General features: G+C 38.8%; 1 long non-coding RNA gene across 4 annotated transcripts in view; it reads left to right on the plus strand.

Moving 5' to 3' along the window:
• LOC144308367 (uncharacterized) overlaps nucleotides 1-25976 on the plus strand; it is a 141046-nt gene that overhangs the window by 82612 nt on the left and 32458 nt on the right. For 2 of the 4 annotated variants that reach the window (XR_013374837.1, XR_013374836.1), the window contains exon 3: nucleotides 5592-5709. The exons of the other annotated variants lie outside the window; for them this stretch is intronic. This is a non-coding gene — a long non-coding RNA (uncharacterized LOC144308367). The remainder of the gene's footprint in view (nucleotides 1-5591; nucleotides 5710-25976) is intronic. 4 annotated transcript variants of the gene reach the window in all.

A 25976-nucleotide genomic window follows, 5' to 3' on the forward strand; every position in this document is an offset into this window, starting at 1 on the left:
TGAGCTTCCTGGCGGGAGCCTGCTTCTCCCTCTGCCTGTGTCTGTGTCTCTCTGTGTGTCTCATGAATAAATAAATAAAATCTTTGAAAAAAAGACTGATATTCTTCAGGCTGGGCAAAATGAAGCCCTCTGTTCAACAGATATACATTAACTACCTATACCTACCAGGTGCTGCAATATGTATTGGGATCACAAAGATAAGAAGATCATTGGAATATAATGACATTCCTATAATAACAATAATATGTACTAAGTGCAGTAAGATCATAGTCAACTGAGTGATTACTTTGAATGTATCTTATTTAAATTTAAGTCTAATAAAATTTCTTTCCTGTCTTTAAAAACCAATATTGCCATATAATCCTGGTGCTTTCCATTTAACTAAAAAACTTACTTATTTAAAATCCTTATTTTTTTAAAGATTTTATTTTATTTATTTGACACAAGCAGGGGGAGCTGCAGAGGGAGGGGGAGAAGCAGACTCCCTGCTGAGCAGGGAGCCAGACTCTTGGCTCAATCCCAGGATCCCAGAATCATGACCTGTGCTGAAGACAGATGCCTAAGTGACTGAGCCACCCAGGCGCCCCTAACGTCCTTATATTTATATGTGTGTAGAAATAAAAGAATAAGCATCTGTTTCCAGTATTTCAAAATTTTAATGAAGGTTGTACATGTTCCCATCATGAGGCTGAACAAGCTAACCAAAATTTCAAATATCTTTGCTTTTTGTTTGGTTTACATAAAACCAGTATGCAGAGAAAGAACATCTGATTGTCTCTTGGTGACAGCATAGGAATTTCTGGGCAGGTAGTTGGTGCAACAGTTATGGAGAGCAGAGCCCTATGTGAGAATCATGATACTTAAATATGTCCAGTGGGTAACTAATCTTGGACTTGAGCACAGATTGATGGCCACATCAAACGATTGGTATCAGTGAGCAGTACATAAGTTTCTGCAGGCTTGCTTGACTTTATAGCTTATCACAAACATGACAGTGATTTATGTGATTTCATAATATTATTATAAAACCTTCATAATTATGGATTGTTGATTAATTTCTGAATCAACAGTGAACCTGGAAAATAGTAATAATACAGATGGCATGAATTAATTATGGCTTACTAAATGCAGTTTAGTAGGAAAAATAGTTTCAATGTAGGGCCCAGGGAGGAAACAAACCTAAAAGGTAGTTTGAGGATTAGACACCAAGAAATTGGTTCATTTGCAGTCCCCAACTTCCCTTCTGTTTCTCTTGCTTTTCTTACAAACTCTAGATTTCATTTAAGACTCATCTGAAGGTTTATATGTAGTGGTAGAAATTAATTAGTTCCTCTTCTTCTGAATCATTATTGTAGTTTATGATTCTATGGAAAGATGGTAGAATTTGAAGAGTAATTGATGCATTCTCAACAAAAAGCAATGTGAAAGTTCAATGTCAATTTATTTTTTTAAAGATTTTATTTATTCTTTTTATTCTTTTTTGTTTTTAAGATTTATTTATTTTCTTATTTGTGATAGACATATATATATATATAGAGAGAGAGAGAGAGAGAGAGGCAGAGACACAGGAGGAGGGAGAAGCAGGCTCCATGCCGGGAGCCCGACGTGGGACTCAATCCCGGGACTCCAGGATCGCGCCCTGGGCCAAAGGCAGGCGCTAAACCACTGAGCCACCCAGGGATCCCCTCAATGTCAATTTAAAATCAGAAATTTCTTGTGGTACTCAAAAGTACTATAGTCCTGCTGATTCTTATTGCTTCCTGGATGTCTGATTCCCACATATATTTTTCAAAGGTCAGTCCTGCCGGAATTTTCCTCATGGATATAGTGTCAAATGTTCTTATGTGTAATGTTTTAACATTAACAATTTGCTATATTATTTGCATATATTATTTGGTTTCTTTGAAGGACTGCCAAGTAGATGGACCTATCATGGTTATTTGTGCAAATAGAGCTTGAGTGATCTTGATTTCTGACTATTTCATTACTTATGAAGTATGTACATGTGTTATGTATGCTACCTGTTTTATGTGGTACCATGGATCAGAGCTATGCAATAGTAGATGAAGTCGGCATTTGGAAATTGCTTACTGAATTTGATTTAATTTGGATGGTTCAGGAAAAGGAATGGTATGTTGGGAAATTAGGAAAAGTAAATTTTTCAGGAAATTTAGGAAATTTAGGAAAAGGTATGTTGGGAAATTAAAGAAAAGTAAAATTTTCAGATGAAATGTGTAATCTGTCCATATTGTTTTGCTATATATCCTTCTTAAAAACTTGTTGAGAGGGCGCCTGGCTGGCTCAGTAAGTAGAGCATGCAACTCTTGATCTTGGGGTTGTAAGTTCAAGCCCCACCCACATTGAGTGTAGAGACTACTTAAAAATAAAGTCTTTAAAACAATTTTAAAAACGTATTGTGTACTAAAAAATAAGAGAGCTTGTTGAATAAAAAAAGCACATCACGACATGGCTTTAAGAGCACTGAAAAACAGCATAATTTTTGTGGTAAAATAAGTGTAAGATTAACCACTTTAAATATTTTTCAAGTATATGCATGCTTCGGTGGCTTTTAGAACATTCACATTCTTTTTTTTTAAGATTATTTATTTATTCATGAGAAACACACACACACACACACACACACACACACAGGCAGAGGGAGAAGCAGGCTCCATGCAGAAAGCATGATGTGAGACTTGATCCCAGGACTCCAGGATCACGCCCTGGGCCAAATGCAGGCTCTAAATCCCACCCGGGGATCCCTCACATTTCTTTTATAATTGAAGTACAACTAACATACAGTGTTATATTAGTTTTAGGTGTATAGTATAATGATTAAGTAATTTTATATATTACTCAGTACTCATTAAGATAAGTGTTCTCAGGGCGCCTGGTTGGCTCAGTGGTTGAGCATCTGCCTTTGGCTCAGGTCATGATTCCAGGGTCCTGGGATCAGGTCCTGCATCAGGCTCCCTGCATGGAGCCCGCTTCTCCCTCTGCCTATGTTTCTGCCTCTCTCTGTGTCTCTCATGAATAAATAAATCTTTTTTTTTTAAAGTTAAGTGTTCTCATAATTCCCTTCACCTATTTCACCCATCCCCCCATCCACCTCCCTTCTGGCAACCACCAGTTTGCTCTCTATAGTTAAGAGTCTGGTTTTTTGGTCTCTTTTTTATTTGTTCATTTATTTTGTTTTTTTTAATTCCACATCTGAGTAAAATCATATGGTATTTGTCTTTCTCTGATTGACGTATTTCACTTAGCATTATACCTTCTAGGCTCATCCATGCTGTTGCCCAATGGCAAGATCTCATTCTTTTTTTATTTTTTATTTATTTTATTTTTTTTAAAGATTTTATTTATTTACTCATGAGAGACACACAGAGAGAGGCAGTGACATAGGCAGAGGAAGAAGCAGGCTCCATGCAGGGAGCCTGATGTGGGACTCGATCCCCGGACTCCAGAATCACGGCCTGCGCTGAAGGGAGGCGCTAAACCACTGAACCACCCAGGTTTCCCTCATTCTTTTTTTAATGGCTGAGTAATATTCCTGGAATGTTCACATTTTAAATGTCCATGGGTAGCCACTGTAGTCCAAGTGCCTTATACAAAGGCAAGCATAGAAACCAGTCCCTCAGGGACCAGACCTACCAAAACACACAATCACAAATTTTTGTAGGACAGTCTTCTTACTATCCACCTTGGCACTAACCAGCTACACTTTTTTTAAAATTTAAATTCTATTTGCCAACATATAGTACATCATTAGTTTCAGGTGTAGCTCTCAGTAATTCATCAGTTGGATAGAACACCCAGTACTCATCACATTACATGCCCTCCTTAATGCCCATCACCCAGTTACCCCATCCCTCCTACTCACCTCCCCTCCAGCATCCCTCAGTTTGTTTCTCGGAGTTAAGAGTCTCATAGTTTGTCTTCCTCTCTGCTTTTTTCCCATTCAGTTTCCCCACTTTCCCTTATGGTCCCTTGCCCTATTTCTTGGTGATACACACACACACACACACACACACACACACACATATGTGTGTATATGCATATATATGTATATATATGCATTTATACATATATATACACACACGGTACACGCACACACGGAATATTACTCAGGCATCAGAAGGTTTGAATACCTACCATTTATATTGACATGTATGGAACTGGAGGGTATTTTGCAAGTGAAATAAGTCAATTGGAGAAAGACAATTATCATATGGTTTCACTCATATGTGGAATATAAGAAATAAGTAGCCACTTTGAATAGCAAGAATGGCAAGAATAATTTGGGAGCCCCAAGTAGAGGGCAGAGGAAAAGGAGATTTTAAGGGATCAGATGGTATTGCAGAGGATAAGTCCTGTGGTAGGGATTCAGACACTGTTTCTGTAGTCATACTATATGTAGTATAGTGCATACTATAGCAGAGGTGTAAAGCACCTCTTACAATAGCCACTAATTGTGGAGAACCCTGAAATTGTGTCTTTCCTTTAGGCAAAGAGTAACTAAGGAAAGTCTTGATGTGTTCTGGGGACAAAGTTTTTTTCTTAAGGCAGATGTCATGTCTTAGATAATGCACCTACAGACAGCATTGTTATATTTAGTCTGGAAAATTTGTCTCTTTTGAATCTTATGTATTGGTTATCTGTCAGTAATCTATAGGATGTTCTGGAGCAAAGAAATAAATCATCTACATATTAAATGAGGATTGAATTACAAGGGAAAGCCAAATATTTTAAATTTACATTTAAAGTCTGGAAAAAATAGGTAGGGTCTCCTGTAAATTCCCGAGGCATAATATCCAAGTGTATTGTTGATTTTCCCAGGTGAAGGCAAGTAGGTGCTAGGAATCAAGGTAGAGGGGTCTACTGAAGAAGACAGAACCCAAGTCAGCAACAGAGAAGTAAGTAGTGTCAGATAATATAGAAGTGAGAGGAGTATTAGGATTTGGTACTAAAGGGAACCTAGGTTTTACTATTTTATTTATGGCCAAGAGTTCTTGAATTAATTTATCTTTTCCTGTTAGGCTTTTGTACAGGGGGTATAGGAGGATAGGTTCTTTTTCAAGGAGCCCTTAAATATTTAGATATTCAAATAAAATCAGAAACAAAAGAGAAGGCATTACATTTGATAACATAGAAATACAAAGGATCATAAGAGACTACTTACCAGAACAATTATAGGGCAACAAATTGGATAACCTGGAATAAATAGATAAATTCCTAGAAACAGTCAACCTACCAAGACTGAATTGTAAAGATGTGGAAAATGTGAACAGGCCAATAAGGACATTGAAGCAGTGATCAAAAAATTCCCCAAAAATATAAGCCCAGAACCAAATGGTTTTACTGACAAATTCTATCAAACATTTAAACAAAAATTAATGCTGATCCTTCTCTCAAATTCTTTGAAAAAATTGAGGTGAGGAAAATACCCAAACTCATTTTATAAATCCAGTATTACTTTGATACCAAAGCCAGATGAAAATACTACAAGAAAAGAAAACAGAGGCCAATATCCTTGAAGATTTTAGATGCAGAAACTTTCTTTTTAAAAATTTTTATTTATTTATTTATTATAGTCATACACAGAGAAAGAGAGAGGCAGAGACATAGGCAGAGGGAGAAGCAGGCTCCATGCACCGGGAGCCCGACGTGGGATTCGATCCCAGGTCTCCAGGATCGCGCCCTGGGCCAAAGGTAGGTGCTAAACCGCTGCGCCACCCAGGGTTCCCTAGATGCAGAAACTTTCAACACAATACTAACAAACCAAATTCAGCAACACATTAAAAGAATCATACACTATGATCAAGTGTATGGGGATTCAAGGTTGGTTCAATATATGGGCGTCAATAAATGTGATGTATCACATTAATAAATAGAAAGATGAAAGCAACATAATTATTTCAATAGATGTGGAAAAAGCATTTGACAAAATTCAACAATCTTTTATGTAAAAGCTCTCCACAAATTGGGTAAAGAAGGAAAATACCTCAACATGCTATATATGACAAACCCACAACTAACATCATATTCAATGGTGAAAGGTTGAAGGCTTTTCCTGTAAGATCAAGATCAAGAAAGTGTGCTCACTCACCACTCCTATTCAGTATAGTATAGGAAGTACTTCCCAGAGCATACAGAAATCAGTTGTTTCAATATAGTAACAATGAAATATCTGAAAATAGATTTAAAAAACAATCCCATTTACATTAACATCAAAACAATAAAATAAGAATTTATTTTTTATTTTTTAAAAGATTTTATTTATTTATTCATGAGAGACACACACAGAGAGAGGCAGAGACACAGGCAGAGGGAGAAGCAAGCTCCATGCAGGGAGCCTGATGTGGGACTCAGTCCTGGGTCTTCAGGATCACACCCTGGGCTGAAGGCAGTGCTAAACCGCTGAGTCACCCGGGCTGCCCTATTTTTTATTTTTTAAAAGAGTTTATTTATTCATGAGAGACAGAGAGAGAGAGAGAAAGAGAGAGAGAGTCAGAAACACAAGCAGAGAGAGAGAGAGAGAGGCAGACTCCATGCAGGGAACCTGATGTGTGGGACTCAATCCTGGGTCTCCAGGACTATGCCCTGGGCCAAAGGCAGGTGCTTAACCACTGAGCAACCCAGGCGTCCCTAAAATAGGAATTTAAATTTAACCAATGAGTTGGAAGATCTGTACACTGAAAACTGTAAGACTTTGATGAAAGTAATTGAAGGAGATATAAATAAATGGAAAGATATCCCATGTTCATGTATTGCAAGGTTTAATTTTAGCCATCTATAGATTCAGTGCAATCCCTATCAAATTTCAAGTGGCATTTTTCATTAAAATAGAAAAGAAAAATTGTAAAATTTTTATGGAACCACAAACACCCCAAATAGACAAAGCCAGCTTGAAAAAGAACAAACCTGGAGGCATTATATTTGCTGATTTCAAACTATAGTACAAAGCTTTAGTAATCAAAACAGTATGGTACTGGCATAAAAATAGACATATGGCTGAATGGAACAGGATTCAGTGCCCATAAATAAACCCACAAATAGATGGCTAACTAATATTTCACAAGGAGCCAAGAATACTCAATGGAGAAAGGACAGTTTCTTCAATAGATGGTTCTGGGAAGACTGGATAATCGTATGCAAAACAATGAAATGAGACTCCTGACACTACTTATATTAACTTAAAGTGGATAAAAACTTAAATGTAATACCTGAAACCATAAAACTTCTAAAAGAAATATTAGGAGAAAAGCTCTTTTATGTTGGTCATGCAGTGATTTTTTGGATATGACACCCAAAGCACAAAGAATAAAAGCAAAATCAACAACTGAGACTACATTCATAAAGCTTCTGCACAGCAAAAGAAACAGTCAATAAAATGAAAAGACATCCATCTATTTGATAATGGGTAAATATCCAAATTATATAAAAAACTCATACAACTCAATAGCAAAAAACAAGTAATCCAATTAAAAAATGATCAGAGGACCTGAATGACATTTCCCCAAAGAAGACATACAAATAGCCAACATGTACACAAAAAGATGCTCAACATCATTAATCATCAGGAAAATGTAATTCAAAACTACAGTGAGGTATCACCTCATACTGTTAAGATGGCTTTTATTAATTTAAAAAACGAAGAAGACAATACGTTTTGGCAAGGATGTGGAAAAAAGGGAATCCCTATGCACTCTTAGTGGGAATGTCAGTTGGTATAACCACTATGGAAAAGTGTTGAAATTCCTCAAAAATTAAAAATATAACTGCCATATTATCCAGCAATCCCACTTCTGGGTATATATCTTGAAGAAAATGAAATAAGAATCTGCTAGAGTTATCTGTGTCCCCATGTTCATTGCAGTAGTATTCATAATAGCCAAGACATAGAAACCACCTAAGTGTCTGTCAGTGGATAAAGAAAATATGGTGTATACACACACACACACACACACACACACACATATGCACGCACACACACGCCTACATACAGTGGAATATTATTCAGCCATGAGAAGGAAGAAAATCTTGCTGTTTGCTATAACATGGATGAACATTGTGGGTATTATGCTAAGTGAAATAAGTCAGAGAAAGACAGATAATGTATGATCTCATTTATATGTGAAATCCGAAAATGTCAAACTACTAAATGGAGAGTAGAATGGTGGTTCCTAGGAACTGGGGGGTGGAGGTGTTAGGGGAAATGGATGGGTGTAGGCAAGAGATACAAACTTCCAGTTATAAGAGGCATAAGTTCTGAGGCTCTGATGTACCACATGGTAACTATAGTTAATATTATATACTTGAAAGTTGCTCAGAGAATAGATCTTTAATGTTATTACAAAAAAGTAATAGCAATTATGAGGTGATGTAGGTGTTTACTAACCCTTTATGGTGTGTGTGTCTATATATATATGTGTGTCTGTGTATCAAATCATCATGTTGTACATCTTAAACTAATGCAGTGTTGCATATTAATTATGTCTAAATAAAACTGGAAAGACACACAATAATAAAAGTGAATTGGAGTGAAAAAGTTTTGGAAATAGATGGTGGTGATGGTTGCACAACACTGTGAGTGCAGTGTGGGTTTCTCTGGCAGCCAGACAACACGAAGGTAGCACCACTGTCCCTGATACTTATGCTCTGCTATCTTGGTGGTGACTGCAGTCCAGGCACTCTTGGAGGAGGGTCTGAAAGAGAGGGCACCACTCTTTCTCACTGACTTTAGTAAGGTTATGTTTCCCAAAGATTTTATGTATTTATTCATGAGGGACAAAGAGAGAGAGGCAAGGACATAGGTAGAGGGAGAAGCAGGCTCCCTGCGGGGAGCCCGATGTGGGTCTTGGGCCTCGATCCCAGGACCCCAGGATCAAGACCTGAGCCAAAGGCAGGTGCTCAACCACTGACAACCCAAATGCCCCTAAGATTATGTTCTTTATCATGGAAGTGAACTAAGTAAGTCTCTGAGGGCTCTTTAGGCTGCTGGGTGAAGTGATTGTTAAGGAAGCTATAATTTTTTTCTCACTGTGACACACAGCATTTATTGGCACCAGAGACCTACTTCAAGTTAACAGTAGTTATTGGGCACAACTCAGCTTCTGGGGCATCTGATGGTCTCTTGTCCCATGGCCAGAGGATCTTGAGCAGTAGCTAGGGAACTAATTCCCTAGTTTGTTTAGAGTCCCTTTGTTGAATTGCTAATTTGAACCATCCACTGGTTGAATTGCTAATTTGACTGGTCCATCAAGGACTAAGGAGAAGGACCTCCTCAGAAGCAAAAAAGCTTCTGCAAACAATCCACTAGCTCTTCCCAAGACCCAGAGCTTTACTCTCTTGCAAACAATTCTTAGCACTCCTTAAGAGTATCCCATGGGACCCTAAGGCATTTTTCTTTTTCGGAATAGCATTGTGCTCAATTGACCATCCTGCTTACTAGAACAATTTGTCAGCCTGCCCAGTGTTGAGGTTGTCATTGGTCAATCAGGATAACACGCCAAACTGAAAACAACAGGAAAGAAAAGAAAAAGGTGCCAGCTCCTAAGTGTTTAATTTTTCCCCACAGAGTGGCTCAGAACAAGAATTAGGTGCAAAGAGGAGTGATAATCTCATTGCTTAGGAGCCCTGAACAAAAGGTTCCTTCCTTTCAATAGATGCAGGTTGTTGGGGCACCTGGCTGGCTCAGTTGGTGGAGCATGCAACTCTTGATCTTGGGGCTGTGGGTTCAAGCCCCAAATTGAGTGTAGCAATTACTTAAAAATAAAATCTTTAGGGCGGCCTGGTGGCTCAGCAGTTTAGCGCTGCCTTCAGCCCAGGGTGTGATCCTGGAGACCCGGGATCGAGTCCTGCATCAGGCTTCCTGCATTGGAGCCTGTTTCTCCCTCTGCCTGTGTCTCTGCCTCTCTCTCTCTCTCTCATGAATAAATAAATAAAATCTTTTAAAAAAATAAAATCTTTAAAAAGATAGAGGTAGGGTGCTGGCGGCAAGGAGAGGGGGGAGGGCAGGAATGGAAGAGAGCTAAGTCAGAGTAGGGCAAAGTGCCTCACTCAAGGCCATCAATAAGGACTTCTCGCTGGAGGCACCTGGGAATGCAGATATGTATATGAGCATGGCTGGGCAAGGAGGGCCTGAGTCCTTGACTGCAATTCCCTCCAGTAAGTTGCCGAGTACTGTTAAATAACATAAACTCAATGGAGTTAATTAGAAAGATCTAATTTGCATTATTAATTGACTCATGAATCAGCCAGCATCCCATCTAGCAAACGGAGTGGAGGTCCAAAGGGCTACAGAAAAGGAGAAGTTTTTAAAGATAGAGGGAGTGGAAAAGAGGAAATTATTAGCAAAGAATCTATTGTTTTGGGCAAGGTCACCCTCCTAAGGGGAACAGAAGAGGGCTATCAGTAAATTTCCTAGTGCCTACCAGGAAATTCCCATGTTGACTGGTTAAAGGTCACATTTCTGGGGGAGTTGAAACTGTAGTTAGTTTAGGTATTAAGCTTGGTTTACTACTTGGGCCTTTAACCTAAGTGATGCCATTTGAGACCTGTGATTTTCTTTTTAACAGCACTGGCTGTGTACCCAGTGTGGTGTAGGAAGTGCAGGTTTCTCCCTTGTGGCCTACCAGGTAAAGCTTTGTGATTGCCTGTGGTCAGACCTGAAATATCACGCATGGGATTTCGGTCTGGATATGGACTCCTCAACAGTAATGAACAGAAACAATTTACTCTTATTCAGTATATTCCCTCTGCAACTTTCAGGTGATATTGATAGGGATTGGGCATTATAATTTGATTTGCCATTTAGAATAGGCTACAGATGACTCTCTGAAATTCACAGGTTATCTTGCGTGGCAGATAGCTACATGATTTAATAGGAGTTGTTTTACCATTAATCTTAGGTTCTCCTAGGTGACTGAAATTTAATTATCATCCTTATTGCTTTGATTTGTGGTGTGCTGGGGAATATATCTATCCACTGGTCAAGTTTTGTTGGAAATAACTCCAAGAGATTGTCAGTTCTTCTCCTGTTGTGTACTAGGAGCTTGTTATATTCAAAATTGCTTGATATTAGTGTTATGTCAGTGGGAGCTTTGGCATTTGTTTTGTTATAGGGTGATATTATAATACTGTTTGTTATATTAGGATTGTGTGTAGAGTGACTTTTTAAAAAAATTTAAAAATTTATTCATGACACACACACACACACACACACACACACACAGAGGTAGAGACCTAGGCTGAGGGAGAAGCAGGCTACCTGTGGGGAGCCCGATGTGGGACTCAATCCCAGAACCCTGGCATCATGACCTGAGCCAAAGGGAGATGCTCAACCACTGAGCCACCCAGGTGCCCGAGTCACTTTTTAAAAAAAGACTCTATTTTTAAGTAATCTCTATACTCACTTAACCTGGGGCTCAAATTACATTTAGAGACCAAGAGTCACATGCTCCACTGACTGAGCCAACCAGGTGCCCCTGGAATCACTTTTAAAAGGGGAAACTTATAGAGGATAAGCTATTTCTATTTGCTTTTTAGAATTTTTTCTCACTTTTCATATATAGTGAGTAAAAATACAAAATATTACTATGTCCAATAAAATAATATGCTGTGTAAATATTCTACTCTTGGTACTATTACACATGACTTATCACTACACGTCTCTTATTCTATTTCCAGGAGAGATCCAAGTTTTGGTAGTATAGTGCCATCTATTTTTTTTTTTTTTTTTGGTTTACTAAGTCTTCATTTTTTGAATCCTAGAATTAGAGAGCCGGATGAAACCCAAGAGCATGTTTTAACATACTCAGGCCTGTGATTGAACTCTATATCTAACACACTTGTATGGTTTGGGGCTGGTTACCTGACCTGTAACTCAGTGTCCTTATCTACAAAATCAAAGCATCATACTACCTCTGTTTACTCGCCAGCATTGTAAGTAGGTTTCTACATAATAAAAACAGTTTGAAAAGGAAAACCACTAATAATAATTAGGTGTGATTTCAATGTATATCAGATCATCACATTGTACACTTTATTGTATAATTTTTGTCAAATATACCTCAATAAAGCTGAAAACTAAGTGTAATTTACTTTAAAGGTAAGGAATGTTTAATTAGTTTGCATAAGGTCACACTGTAGTCCTGCAACAGAGTGAGAACTAAAATCCAAGTTTCTTGATTCCCACTGTGGCAGTGTTAGTAACACATTGTTGGTGTTTCTTTTTTAAAGTAAATCCCAGAAAAGAGCTAGATCTCATAGGTGATGTCTTTTTAAAACTGTTGTGGGAACCTTACATATATGGTCCTTATCAGAGGTGGAAGTGTGACTCTCTGGGGGATCACACAGAAGGTGGGAAGAAGTTTCAGAGATAGAAGTCTGAAGAAAGAATAGATTATGCCAATTACAACTAAAAGTCATTAATTTTGAATGTAAGATATTTGAGGATAAGTAAATCATTCAAATAAAAATGTTTAAATGCAAGTTTGTATGACCTAGGCCAATTTGACTATTCAGCAGTTCACAGGTAATTTTTTAAAAAGATTTATTTATTTATTTGAGAGAGGGGTTGGGGTGGAGGGGGAGAGGGATAGAGAATCTCAAGCAGACTTTGCACTGAGTGCTGAGCCTGACGTGGGGCTCAATCTCATGACCCTGAGATCATGACCTGGGCAGAAACCAAGAATCAGATGCTCAACCAACTGAGCCACTCAGGTGCCCCAGTTTGCAGGTTCTTTAAAGATTTAGGTAGCCTCTAGTCATTTGGGAGGATGAGGGTTATACATTTCTCCTTACTGTACCCCCCTCCTTAGCGAGTGATATTTTACAAGGAAATCTTTGACAAAATTCTGACAAGTATACAAACATCTGCAAACAAGCAGGCCCAGAGACAGCCACATAACCTGTGTATGTAGCTCAGAGGAAGCCCATTTCTGCCTTTAGGCACTCTGCTTTCTCCTTGCCTAGTGGATATCACTGAGTGGTGGATGCAGTGGTGCTCACATGGCAAGAGTAGCCATCTTTATAGTCAGGCAGGAAATACAGAATCAATAGCTCAGCTAGAGAAAGCTTAGTTGCCAGGTATCGAGGTGGTCGATTAAAACAACACGCTAGAATGAAAGTAACAATTAGCCTTTATTCACTTACTGTGATAGTGTAAGCAAGAGGCCAGAGAGACAGTGCCATGTGTTCATTTTCTAGGGCTGCTGTAATGAAGTACCACATACTAGACAACAGAAATTTATTGTCTCCCAGGTCCAGAGGCCAGAAGTCCAAGAACAAGCTGTCAGCACGGTTGGTTCCTTCTGAGGGCCGTGAGGGAAGATTTGTTTATGCCTCTTCTTCTTGTGGTTTCACGGGAATCTTTGGTATTATTTGGCTTGTACACCCATCAATCTAATCTCTGCATTCATCTTTACGTGGCATTCTTTCTCTGTGTCTGTGTCCAAATTTCCACTATTTACAAAGACATCACCACTCTATTGACCTCATTTTAACTCGATTACCTGTTTAAAGACCCTATCTCCAAATAAGGTCCTATTCTCAGGTCCCGAGGGATAAGACTTAAATATATGGGGTTTTGGGGAACACAATTCAATCCGTAACATGCCAGCTCCTCCAGTGTTTCAGTTTTCTCCATGAAACAGCACTGAATGAAGATCAGGTGTATTAGCACAGACAGGAGGAATCATCTCACTACTGGGGGAGCACTGAACAAAAAGCTCCTGCCATTCCATCAACTCAGGACTTAGGAGAGGGGCGCCTGGGTGGCTCAGGCATCTGCCTGAGCTCAGGTCATGATCTCAGGGTCCTGGGATTGAGCCCCACATCATCCGGCTCCCTGCTCAGTGCGGTGGGGGGCCCCCCCCCAGCCCCTGCCCCCCCCCTCATGTGCACACCTGCATGCGTGCTCTATCAAATAAATCTTTTTTTTTAAAGGCTTAGAAGAGGCAGAAGGAAAAGTCTGGCAGTGGAAAAGTACTGAGTACTGAGACTGAAGAAAAATGTGGTCTCAGCAAAGGTGTCTGAGAGAGGCTTCGATTAGGGGCCATTGATAAGGAGGCCCTCAAAGGCATTTAGGCTGGGAATGCAGATATGCCTAAAAGAATGATCTGCCAGGAGGCCTGAATCCTTGACAGTGACTTCCTCCAGACTGTACAGCAAGTCTGGCATGGGGAAGGCAGCTTTTTCCCATGAGGACTGCTAGGTAAAGGTTTTTTTGTTGTTGTTTTGTTCGTTTTTTTGTTTATTTTAGGTAAACCTTTTTGAATTGCTGTGGTTGGGCATGAGGATCGTATATAGGATTTTGGACTGGAGGATTTTGGAGGTCACCGTGACCTCCATCCTCTATCACATGGAGAGTCAAAGGACTATCAATGTCTAGACTTGAGACAATGCTCTGAAGTTATTAGGCAGTTGGGTTCTTAGAACTAGGTATTTACAAAGCAAGGATAAAAATAACATCCAACCTCAGTTCTCACAAACATGCTCTTTGTAACAGGTTCAGTGTGAACTAATACTTATTCCAAATTACAAGTTGCATAGCTTTGCCTCATTCAAACAAAAAAAAAAGAATTTCAACAATGTTTTTGTGAGAATGTTTTGACTTGCTGAAAATTCCATGTAATTTGTTCTGTTGATGTCCCATATTTTAAATTTGTTTTGCTGTTTTCTTGTGATTTAGATCATTGTCCTATCATTTATAATTAAACTCAAGTTGAATATCCTTACCAGCATGAGAACACAGGTGATGTTGTGTATTTATGTATTATGTTATATAGGGAAACATGATACCTGACTGGCTGCTATTATTTAAGCTGAGATTAGCTACATGATAAAAGCCTAATTTCTTCATTGCTTCTTAGTTATGGCTAGAAAGCACTTCATGTGGTGTTACCTGGCACTACACAAATGTCCAGTTTGCTAATATCTATTCCCTTAGTATCAGCTGAAAACCCTTGCCTCATAGTTGAAAACTCTTGCCCATAACCTCATTAGGGATTGTATATGGTGATATTCCAGTATTAGCTGGTTGTCTTCTGTAAAGGGAAACTTTGCTCCCTCAGTTCGGGTTGTTTGGTATGTTAGTTTTCTATTGCTGGGTGACAAATTACCACACTGAGTGGTTTAAAACAACATGTGTTTATTAGCTCACATTTTTATAGCCCGAAGTCCAAGTGGCCTCAACTGAGTTCTCCACTTATAAGGCTGAAGTCACAGTGTTGAATGACGTGGACTCTTATATGGGAGCTCTAGAGAAGAATTGGCTTCCAGGGTCACTCATGTTCACAGAATCTAATTCCTTGCAGTTATAGTCTGAAGTCCCATTTGAAGTCTGAAGTCTCGCTGGTGGCCAGCTGGGAGCCAACTCTCTGTTCTAGACCTCCAATCAATTTTGATACCTTTGGGTCATTTTACTATACCTAGCATGCTAATTCAGTTAAGCTACCTATCATTTCAGTTATCTATTAATGTATAAAGCAAGAGCTATTTATTATTTCTCATGATTCTGTAGGTTGACTGGGCAGTTCTTCTGTTCCACATAGTGTCAACTGGGGTCTCTTGGTCTCTCATTCAACTGTTTTTAGCTGGTGCCTGGGCTGAGCTTAGAAGGTCTGAGAAGATTTCTTTCATATATCTGGAATCATGGTGTTGATAATTAGCTGGAGTTCCTTCATTTTTCTCATGTGGCTTCTCTCTCTGTAAGGCATTTCATCTTCCAGGCTTTTCCCATGCCTCTCCTGATAGCAAGATTAAACAGTGTTTTCCTAAAATTTATGTCCATCTGGAACCTGTGAATATGGCCTTTTTTGGAGATAGGATCTTTGCAGATGTAATCAGTTAAGTTAAGATGAGCTCATACTTGATTAGGGTGGCCCCTAAATCAAAATACTGGTGTCCTTATAAAGAGAAAAAGATACAGAGATACCCAGAGGAACATGCCTTGTGAAGACAGAGACAGAAATTGGACTAGTGCAGCTGTAAGACAAGGAATGCCAATGATTGCAGGGAGCTACAAGAAGCTAGAAAGAGACGAAAAAAGGGTCATGTGGGTGGCTCAGTCAGTTAAGTGTCCAACTCTTGATTTTCACTCAGGTCATGTTCTCAGGATCTTGAGATCTAGTCCTCCATAGGGCTCCATGCTCATCATGGAGCCTACTTGAAATTCTCTGTCTCCCTCTCCCTCTGCTCCTCCCCACCCCACTCCCACTGCTGTCATGCACTCATTCACTCTCTCTCTCTCAAATAAATAGATTCTTTAAAAAAAGAAATAGGCAAGAAAGGATTTTTCCCTAGAGCTTTCAGAGGGAGCATGGCCCTGTTGATACCTTGTTTCCGTGAGAGACTAAATTTCAGTTTTAGGCCAACCAGTTGTGGTAGTTTGTTACAGAAACCCTAGGAAACTAATCAAAGCAAGTTGCATGACCAAGTTCCAGAGTCAATGTGAGAAAAGGCTAGAAAATGGTAGGAGTACCGAGAGGTGTGGTTGATAGGAGACCAACAGTGTAACAGTCTACCAGATTGCTATCTTTTTCCTTGTGATTCATGTACTTCCTGCAAGGCATCTTATGCAATCTGGGCTTAGGTTTGAGCCTGGAATCTTTTTTATCTAGATCTCATCCCAGTGAAAATGAGGTTCCTTGGTTGCATCTCCTCAAATCGAGAGAACTGTGAACTCTGTAAATAACCTTCCTTCCACAGACCCAACACACAGTGTCAAGACCAGATCATGATAATCACAATAGACACTGTCTTCCCAAAAAGGGATAAGATGGGAGGCAATAAATACTGAGCATTTACTGGCTCATAGCAGTTCTGAAATCTAGCTGATCAATTGGTACCAATTCCTCTTGCTCTGGAGGCAGGGAATTTTTTTTTTAACAGCTCTCAAATAAAAAACAAATCTGGACTTCAATAAGGGGAGACTATATTTGAAAGGATTATTACAAGAGGGTGAAGAGGAGAAGGTTTTGATCATGAGATCTGCAAATGTCTAAGTGGGCAGGCAGAGAAGGACTTTTCTTCTCTTATAGGAAGGAATAAATAAATCTAGAAAGAACCAGGTATAAGGAAGCAGATGAATGTGAATAGTATGATCAGACCGTAGATTAGAGAATGTTTTACACTTAGGGGAGCCTGTTCTCAGAAGGGGCTGTTAAGGTTGTATGTTGGCTCAGACTGTGGGTGGGCCAGGATTTAGGGTCCTGGGGAAAGGAGAGAATCTTAACCAAAGTTTGGTTAATACGCATTTTGTTCCCCTTGATCATTGGACAGAAGAGTTTGATGAATTGCTTATGAGGCAAAGAAGGGAACTTGCAGTATCTGTGTGTGGCTTTGTCTTAGGTAAATAAGGGAGGCCTTAGTAATTATAGGGCTTGGGTTGATTTCAAAATTTTACAGTCTATAACACCCAAGAAATAGTCCCACTATGCCAGGAAATCATTGCTTTCTGGGAATAATAGTTCTATTTTGTTTCTTCCTTTTTTTGCCTGTTGTCTTTGGTATTAGCTCTCTTTAATATCTGAAGATGTCTTAATTACTCCTGTTATTGTCTCTCATATATCCCTGTTTCTGCCAGGATATTTCTGTGACATTCCATACCTTAGGTTGTGTTTTGAATACTTCAGTTGTATCATTTATTAAGTGGTCAGTTAGCCATAGCCTAATCCTGAATCACCTTTGCTATGTCCACCCGTTAACACTGGGACTGTGTCCGTCCAGAGAGTTGTGTTGACCTTAGAAATAATTTCAGTGACTGATGTTCCTTTCAGAGTTAATACCTAGTGTTTACTACACCTTCTGTGAAATCCTTATTATAGAACTTTATGGGACTCTGAGTAAAACTGCCCTAAATCAGATAATAATAATTTGTCAGTTTAGGTTCCCATCAGTTTATAGTTTTATATTGTGCTGGAAACAGAACTAATTTAACATACCAGCTTGAAATATACCATATTTTGACAGGCAGAGTCTGTTTAATAAAGTCAGCATAAGTGGATAGACAGTGTATGAAAGAGGGTGTCTTAAGGAGAAAAAATGAGTGGGAAATATCAGAAAGGGAGACAGAACATGAAAGACTCCTAACTCTGGGAAACGAACTAGGGGTGGTGGAAGGGGAGGAGGGCTGGGGGTGGGGGTGAGTGGGTGACGGGCACTGAGGTGGGCACTTGACGGGATGAGCCCTGGGTGTTATTCTATATGTTGGCAAATTGAACACCAATAAAAAATAAATTTATAAAAAAAAAGAAAGAGGGAGTCTTGGATTAATTATATAGTACTTCACAGGAGACTTGGATGTGTACTGGGTCTTTTTAAAAAAGATTTTAGTTTATTTATTCATGAGAGACACAGAGAGAGAGGGGCAGAGACATAGGCAGAGGGAGAAACAAGCTCCATGCAGAAAGCCTGTTGTGGGACTCGATCCCGGGACTCCAGTATCATGCCCTGAGCCAAAGGCTCAACCGCTGAGCCACCCAGGCATTGGTCTTGAACACATCATTGCCCTGTTATTTTTGTTATTAAAATCACAATAAATATCCATAAGATATTAGTGTCAAGATCAACTTGGTCATTGTATCAGTTGGAGTTGGGTAAAGAAGAAGTATCATGTCTTGAAAGGATACTTGTTTATAGTAAAGTTGTATAGTTGTATAACTGGGTACCTTAACTACGGAAACAATATATGTGTGTTTATTAATAAGTAGTTTAACTAACTAGGAAGTGACCTTCTTGTCTCCCCCTCCCAGAAAGAGTGTTTTCCATGAGCTAACCTAGTAACTTTTCTTGCCAGGTGAATAAAGAGTTAGGCTTCAGGTTTGATACTTCTTGCTACATTGGGAACTGGTTTCCATATCCACATTGGGTGCTACAAAATGGTGGCAGCTCACTCTGATCTTAAAATATCCTTACTACAAATGGCATTATATAAATTGAGAGGAATTCTTCTTTGAAAGAGGTCTGCAGCTAAGAATTAAATGTTACTATGTATTAGTCACTACCAGCTTATTGATTGGTGGTGTACTGAAAACAGAAATAATTTGACATACCAGCTTATGAATAAATGGGCAGGCCTCTGGTTTTTATTCCATTCATGGGCATAATCTTTACCATAACTCAAGAGGAACTGATCAGCTTTTCCATTATATGTGCCTGGTTCAAATTATCCTAAGTGTTTTGCAGTGATCATGTCTTAAAATGAGGGATAAAATGGACCTGTACAATTGGAATGAGACCAAAACTGTTTAATTTGGGGACTCAAGTGTCCCATATCATCTTTTTTTTTAATGTATTAAGGATGGAAAGCCTCAGTTTTCTGGCCCTTGTCTACTCAAGGTTTTGTATGGACTGGTACAGATAATTGTATTTTCTACGAAGACTTTTTAGTAAAATACCATCAAATCAAGGTAATGGAGATGGTCCTATTTCCCTTATGTTAATTTGCTAGTATGAGTTATGAAATATCACCACTTGATACATTTAGTGCCCTAGTCCCTGGAATCTTCGAGTGACTCATGTTTATTAGCAATATATGAACACTTTATTTATTTTATTCTTCAATAGCTTTATTGAGATATAATTTACACTCCATAAAATTTATCTGTTTTAAGTATACAGTTCATTGGCTTTCAGTAAATTTACAGACCTGTACAACCGTCACCATAAGCCAGTTTTAGAATATTTATATTACTCTAAAAGACTCCTTGTGCCCATTTGTAGTCACTCCGTGCCCCACATACCCTCTTCTTCCCCACAGCCCTAGGCAACCACTAATTATTTTCTGTCCCTATGGATTTGTCTGTTCTGGATGTTTTGTACAAATGGAACAATATAACACATGGACTTTTGTGATTGGCTTCTTTACTTAGCATAATGTTTTCAAGGTTCTTCCATAATGTAACATGTATCAGGAGTTATTACTTTTTGTTGATGAATAATACTTTATTGTATGGACATACTATACTGCATTTTGTTTATTCATTGACCAGGTGATAGACATTGGGATATCTCTACTTTTTGGCTATTATAAATAATCCTATGAACATTCTTTTAGAAGTTCTTATGTTGACATATGTTTTTGTGAATTTTTTGATATGTTTTTATTAAGTATTCTCAAATGTTGGAAAGCCACATGTTTGGCCATCTGTATTATGTACATATCTTGGGAATCACTGGCTTAGAACATTTGAGACTCACTCCCAATTAATAAGACTATTGAATATTACTTTATTTATATAAATAATCATCTGGGCTCCTGTTTTCAAGGACCATAGCTGTAGCCATGAGTATGACAGCTTTTTTGAATTCTGTGAGTCCTTGCAAATCATTGATCCTGAAGGCAATCTTGGGGGAACCCCTGAGACAGGGATCAAATATTATTTCCCAATACCTCACTTAGTTAGCTCATATAAATGAATCAGGATTTTTGAAAAATGGCATAATTTAGAGAATAAGGAAGCGTCCTCTAACAATCTGTTTTTAATGCCTGTGACTGCTGTTTTGAGGACTTGGCAAACAATATTGCTTTGAAAATATACAAAACTAAATATTGATGAACATGAGATCATATAACCATCAGTTTACTTAGGTGAGGCACTCATGCAGTGGACCTCAGCCACCACCACACATTAGAAACACTTGGGAAGCTTTTTAAACCAATGATGTCCAAGCTCCACATCCAAAGATTCTGATTTGATTGTTGCAAGGATATAGAATGGGGGTTAATTTTTTACAGGGGTTTGTAATGTGCAGTGAGAATTGAGAACCACTTTAAAGAGAGATATATCATACCGTATGTAGTCTGCATCCCTATGAATGGGTTAATTGTAACATCATAGGACCACTCTTGGTAACCCAGCATCCTGAAGAAAAGTCACATCCTGTCATATTGGCTGAGTACAAGATATCTTTAATATTACTAAGAGCCTTCATTTTGCATTTTCCAGATGATGACTGTCATTTGACTTTGTGGAGATTAAGCTAATTTTTTCTATTCTTTACTTCTGATAGGGATCTATCTCTCTTGACCTTGCTCTGGGAATCATTACTGTAGCAGCATTAAATTGTTTCTGAGTCTCTCTGGAGCTGTAGTGCTCCCCACTTTCATGTATCTCTCATTTGATTCCCTAACATGGTGCACTAATATTTTTTGCCCATTTTCTGTTAGTGCTGAGATAGTTGCTTTTATAATTATCTTTTTAAAGAGATCATGTCATCTTTCTCCTATTCCAGATGAAGTCAAATAGAATGGAATTTGAAAACGCCATTGTTTATCCATGTTATTTGCATGTTCCCACAGTATTTTTGTCATATTTTCTGATCTGAATAAAAAGTTTCACAGGCTCATATTTTTTGTGCAGTTTCTCCAACACTTTAATTTTGGTTCAACTAATCGTCATAAAGGAACAAATGCAATTCCAAACTCCAAATGCAAGTAAACAGTAGTAAACCCAAACTGTATATTGGTGCTTTTTTTATTTTTTAAAAAATTTTTTTTCATTTATTTATGATAATCACACACAGAGAGAGAAAGAGAGAGAGAGAGAGGCAGAGACATAGGCAGAGGGAGAAGCAGGCTCCATGCACCGGGAGCCCGACGTGGGATTAGATCCTGGGTCTCCAGGATGGCACCCTGGGCCAAAGGCAGGCGCCAAACTGCTGCGCCACCCAGGGATCCCTTGGTGCTTTTTTAGAAGTACTGTTGTCAACCTGCCAGTGTTGCCCAGACACCACACCAGTCCTCAGGGTACTCTTCCTTGAGAGTTATTCTTAAATCTGAGTGAGTTTACCTGCAGGACAGGTGATCCTAATTCTCTTTGATGCGCTCCACTCACTTAAAAGAGCAATGACCACAGATGCAAATATCTTGTGAGCCTACCTTTTAAGCATATCTATGAAAGGATCAGATACTGGAAATTCTATTGTCCCAACTGTGCTGTTTAAAATTTTAAAGGCGATATACCTTTGGCATCTCTACTCTAAGACTGCTCCTTCACCTTTTCAGTAGGCTGACACAGCTGGACACTTAACCAACTGAGTCACCCAGGGGCCTCTGTTCTTGCAATTTCAATTGGATGGTCTGAACTCTCCCTGATTTGTTTGGACCCATGGCATAACTGGAAGCCCTTTCTATGGTAATAAAAAGGTTTTGAGGTTTTGAGGACCTGTCCCCAAAACAAGAATTAAGAATTAAGTTCTTAGCTTCAAATAAACTCAAGGAAGTGACAAGTATTTGATTTTCTAGTGTGGTTATAAGTTGCCTTTGCCCCTTGGGATTTCTTTCACCGAAGTCTTGCTGGCTTTTGGATGATACCACAGATGGGTTCGTTCAACATTGATCCTAACCTCCTTATCCCATAGGGACTAGAAAGTCAAAAAGTATACTTCCTAGACCCTCTTGTTTTTGATGAGATTTAGGTTTTTCAGATTAGATCTTAATTAGGAATTTTGTTAAATGGGAGAGAGGGTGCAGCCAATTATGTTTCCATTTTGCTCATGCAGATCCAGCAGATGTGGCATGGGTCATAATGACCTTCATTATCCTCCAGTGCACAGTAAAGGCACAACTGAAGACCACGATTGCTTCAGCAGCTTGCTTATTCCTGGATATGGCAAAGGTGGTGTGTGCCTGGATCTTGCAGCTTATACGGTGGCCTCCTATGTCAGCTTCTTGATTCACCACCTTCCTGACTGACCCAGAGATAAGCAGTTTCCTTGACAGGTTAGTTTTGTGGTGGTATACTGGGAATTCATTCAAGACTCAGTCTAGAGTCTGCTTTTGTGGCCCTCCCACAGTTCCATAAACACTTAATTTTCTGTAGTAAATACCATTTTGTTTTTTCATAGCTAGATAGATTTCTGTTATCTGCCACTTAATTCTGACTGATACACAGCTGGTCCTTTCTTGACTCTGCAGGGACCACTTCCAGACTTCCTGATGCCTGGTGATTGATATGTCTGAAGTAAATGCTTGTCTACTGGGTTGTCACTAATAGTATACTTGACAGCTATCTTAAATAAGTCTACACAGTTGTTTCCTCCTTCCTTTACCTTCTCTCCCTGACAAAATACTTGAATTTTTGGAGGGATGGGGAGGAGCAGTGAGAGAGGAAGAGAGAGAATCATAAGCAGGCTCCATGGCCAGCATGGAGCCCAGTGTGGGGCTTGATCTCACCACCCTGAAATGAACCAAAATCAAGAGTCAGACGTTAACCAACTGAGCCACCTAGGTGCCTCAAAGTACTTGCTTTTTAAAGCTGATACAATTCTACTGAGGAAGACAAAAGTATATTGCACTCCTTGAAAATTGGTGGCAGGTTAACTTATATTCTTTTTCACTTGGTATATTGATAAACAAAATAGGTGAGTCAATTACATCTAAATATTTTTCAAGGACTTTAATTTATTAGTGATTTGGACAGGATGGTCAGTATTCCCACTGCCTTAATGTTTGATATAAGGCTTTAACACTTATCCTATAGAATTAAATGGAGATATGGTTTTGCAAATCACCTCCGTCTTTTTCAAATGTTTTATATTTGGGGAGGTTTTGGCTTGTTTCTCCTCTAAATCATTTTTGTGGATTATTAACTACTGTTTTCTTTTTTTTTTTCCATTGGTGACATTTTATTTCTAGATTTGTATGGTAAGTATACAAATGTTCAGTTTGTCATTATCCCTTGAGTTTCATTTTAATTGTAATAAAATATACATAGTATAAAACTTAACATTTGAGGTACCTGGGTGGCTCAGTCGTTTAAGTGGTGACTCTTGATTTCCACTCCAGTCATGATCTGAGGGTCCTAGGGCCCCTTGAGTTGGGGCTTGGGGTGGAGGAGAACCATGCTCAGCAGGGAGTCTGCTTGAGGATTCTATTCCTCTCTCTCTGCCCCCCACCCTTGCACACTCACATGCACTCTCTCAAGTAAATATTTTTAAAAAATCTTACCATCTTAACCATTTATAAGTGCAACAGTTCAACAGTGTTAAGTATATTCATATTGTTGTGCAACAGATCTCCAGAAATATTCTATCTTATATAACTGAAACTCTGTACTTGTTAAACAACTCCCCATTTTCCCCTACCCCCCAAGCCCTGGCAACTACATTCCCCATTTTGCTTCTATGAATTTGACTCTAGGTAGCTCATAAGGGGAATCATGGTATTTGTCCTTTTGTGAGTGGCTAATTTCACTTAGTGTATCCTCAAGGTTCATACATGAATATGAATGAATATGTCAAAATTTCCTTCCTTTCTAAGGTTTAATAATATTCCATTGGGTGGATAGACCACATTTTGTTTATCCATTCATTCTTTGATAGTCAATTGGATTGCTTCTACCATTTGGCTGTTGTGAATAATGCTTCTGTGAGCATGGATGTGCAAATATCTCTCTGGGCTCTGCTTTAAATTATTTGGAGGAAATACCCAGAAGTGGGATTTCTGGATCATATAATAATTCTGTTTAATTTTGTTAAGAAAATGCCATACTGTTTTCCACAGCAACTGCATTAAATATATACTTTGAAATTGGCAGTTTTACACATTGCCATTTAGTTTTCTGACCATAATCATAAAATACTGAATTTGTTTAGGGTAGTGAAAGGTATTTGATTCTGATAATCTATCTATTCCAAATATTCCTTTGAAGTTCTGGCTACTACCAGTTCAATTTCTTTGGTTGCCTGTTTCCAGTTTTAATCTGAGCTTTCATTATCAGTGTGTCTGTATTACCCACACTTTTAAACAACACTGTCTTTCTCATAGCAGTCTTCACTTTAGAACTGTTAGTTCATACCAATTCTCCTCCCACTGACCTTTTGAATCTTACAGAATGATCAGGGCCTACTTCACCCTCAGACTAGTTTTGTGGATGCCTTATTAACTCTGTAGTTATAGAGGGCTGCTACTCTTTCAGCCTGAGATATTTAGGGTCAAGCTCAGCTTGGTTTATTTGGCCTTGAGGGACCTTATCTCCAAGACTCACTGCCCTTTAGGACGGTTTAATCATGAATTGCCCCTGGAACCTAAGGTTGTTTTCTTGGTACTTCTCTAACTACCTGATCTGGCTACCTATAAATTTTATCCTTCAGGACCCATTGTTTTCACAAAAAAATATCCCTGTTCTTTTCTAGCTAACTTACTAATTCCTATAGTTGAGTGACTAAAGTAAACCTACTCTCACATGAACATTCACCTACTAATTGTAGAGCATCTACTGTCCTTTCTAAGCTCTCTAATATGTCAGAGAACTGTTGGGACACCTGGGTGGCTCAGTTGGTTAAGCATTTGCCTTTGGCTCAGGTCCTCATCTCAGGTCATGATATCAGGGTCCTGGGATCGATTTCCACATTGGGTTCCCTGCACTGGCAAGTCTGCTTCTCCCTCTCTCTGCCTCTCCTCCCCTGCTCATGCATGCGTGTGTGTGCGCGCTCTCTCTCATAAATAAATAAATAAATAAATAAATAAATAAATAAACAAACAAACAATCAAATCAGTCTTTTAGAGAGAGAGCAGTCCTCTGGGTGAGAGGTGCTTTGAGTTCCATTTCCTTCATTATAAACAATTGTTAGCATATACTGACTCTCTAGTTCCAGTGGGGCTGGGTGCATCTTGATAAACACATCTGTTCATGGCCAGCTTCATCTTTGGCTTCAATAATAACTTCTTTCATTTTCCACTAAATGTGTTGTTTTACCTGGGATCCCTCTGCTTTACCAGGCTATAACTATTTATTTCATGGGGAGCAGGACACGGCTTCTTCATCCTTGAAGGGGACTCTAGGCTCTTTTAAGTATGTTCCAAGTCTTCCTGACTAGGGAGACTTCCCAAGCTTCTAATTTTATTTTACTAATATATTGTGCTTACTTCTTTAGTTTATAGTAACCAAGCCAGAACTCCTTTTCCTCTCTTTGACAAATTCTTTCTAATGATTAGTAACTTGATCAGGGTGTAAGCCTTTACTTCCTAC

The sequence above is a fragment of the Canis aureus genome, chromosome X, assembly GCF_053574225.1.
Source record: "Canis aureus isolate CA01 chromosome X, VMU_Caureus_v.1.0, whole genome shotgun sequence".
NCBI lineage: Eukaryota > Metazoa > Chordata > Mammalia > Carnivora > Canidae > Canis > Canis aureus.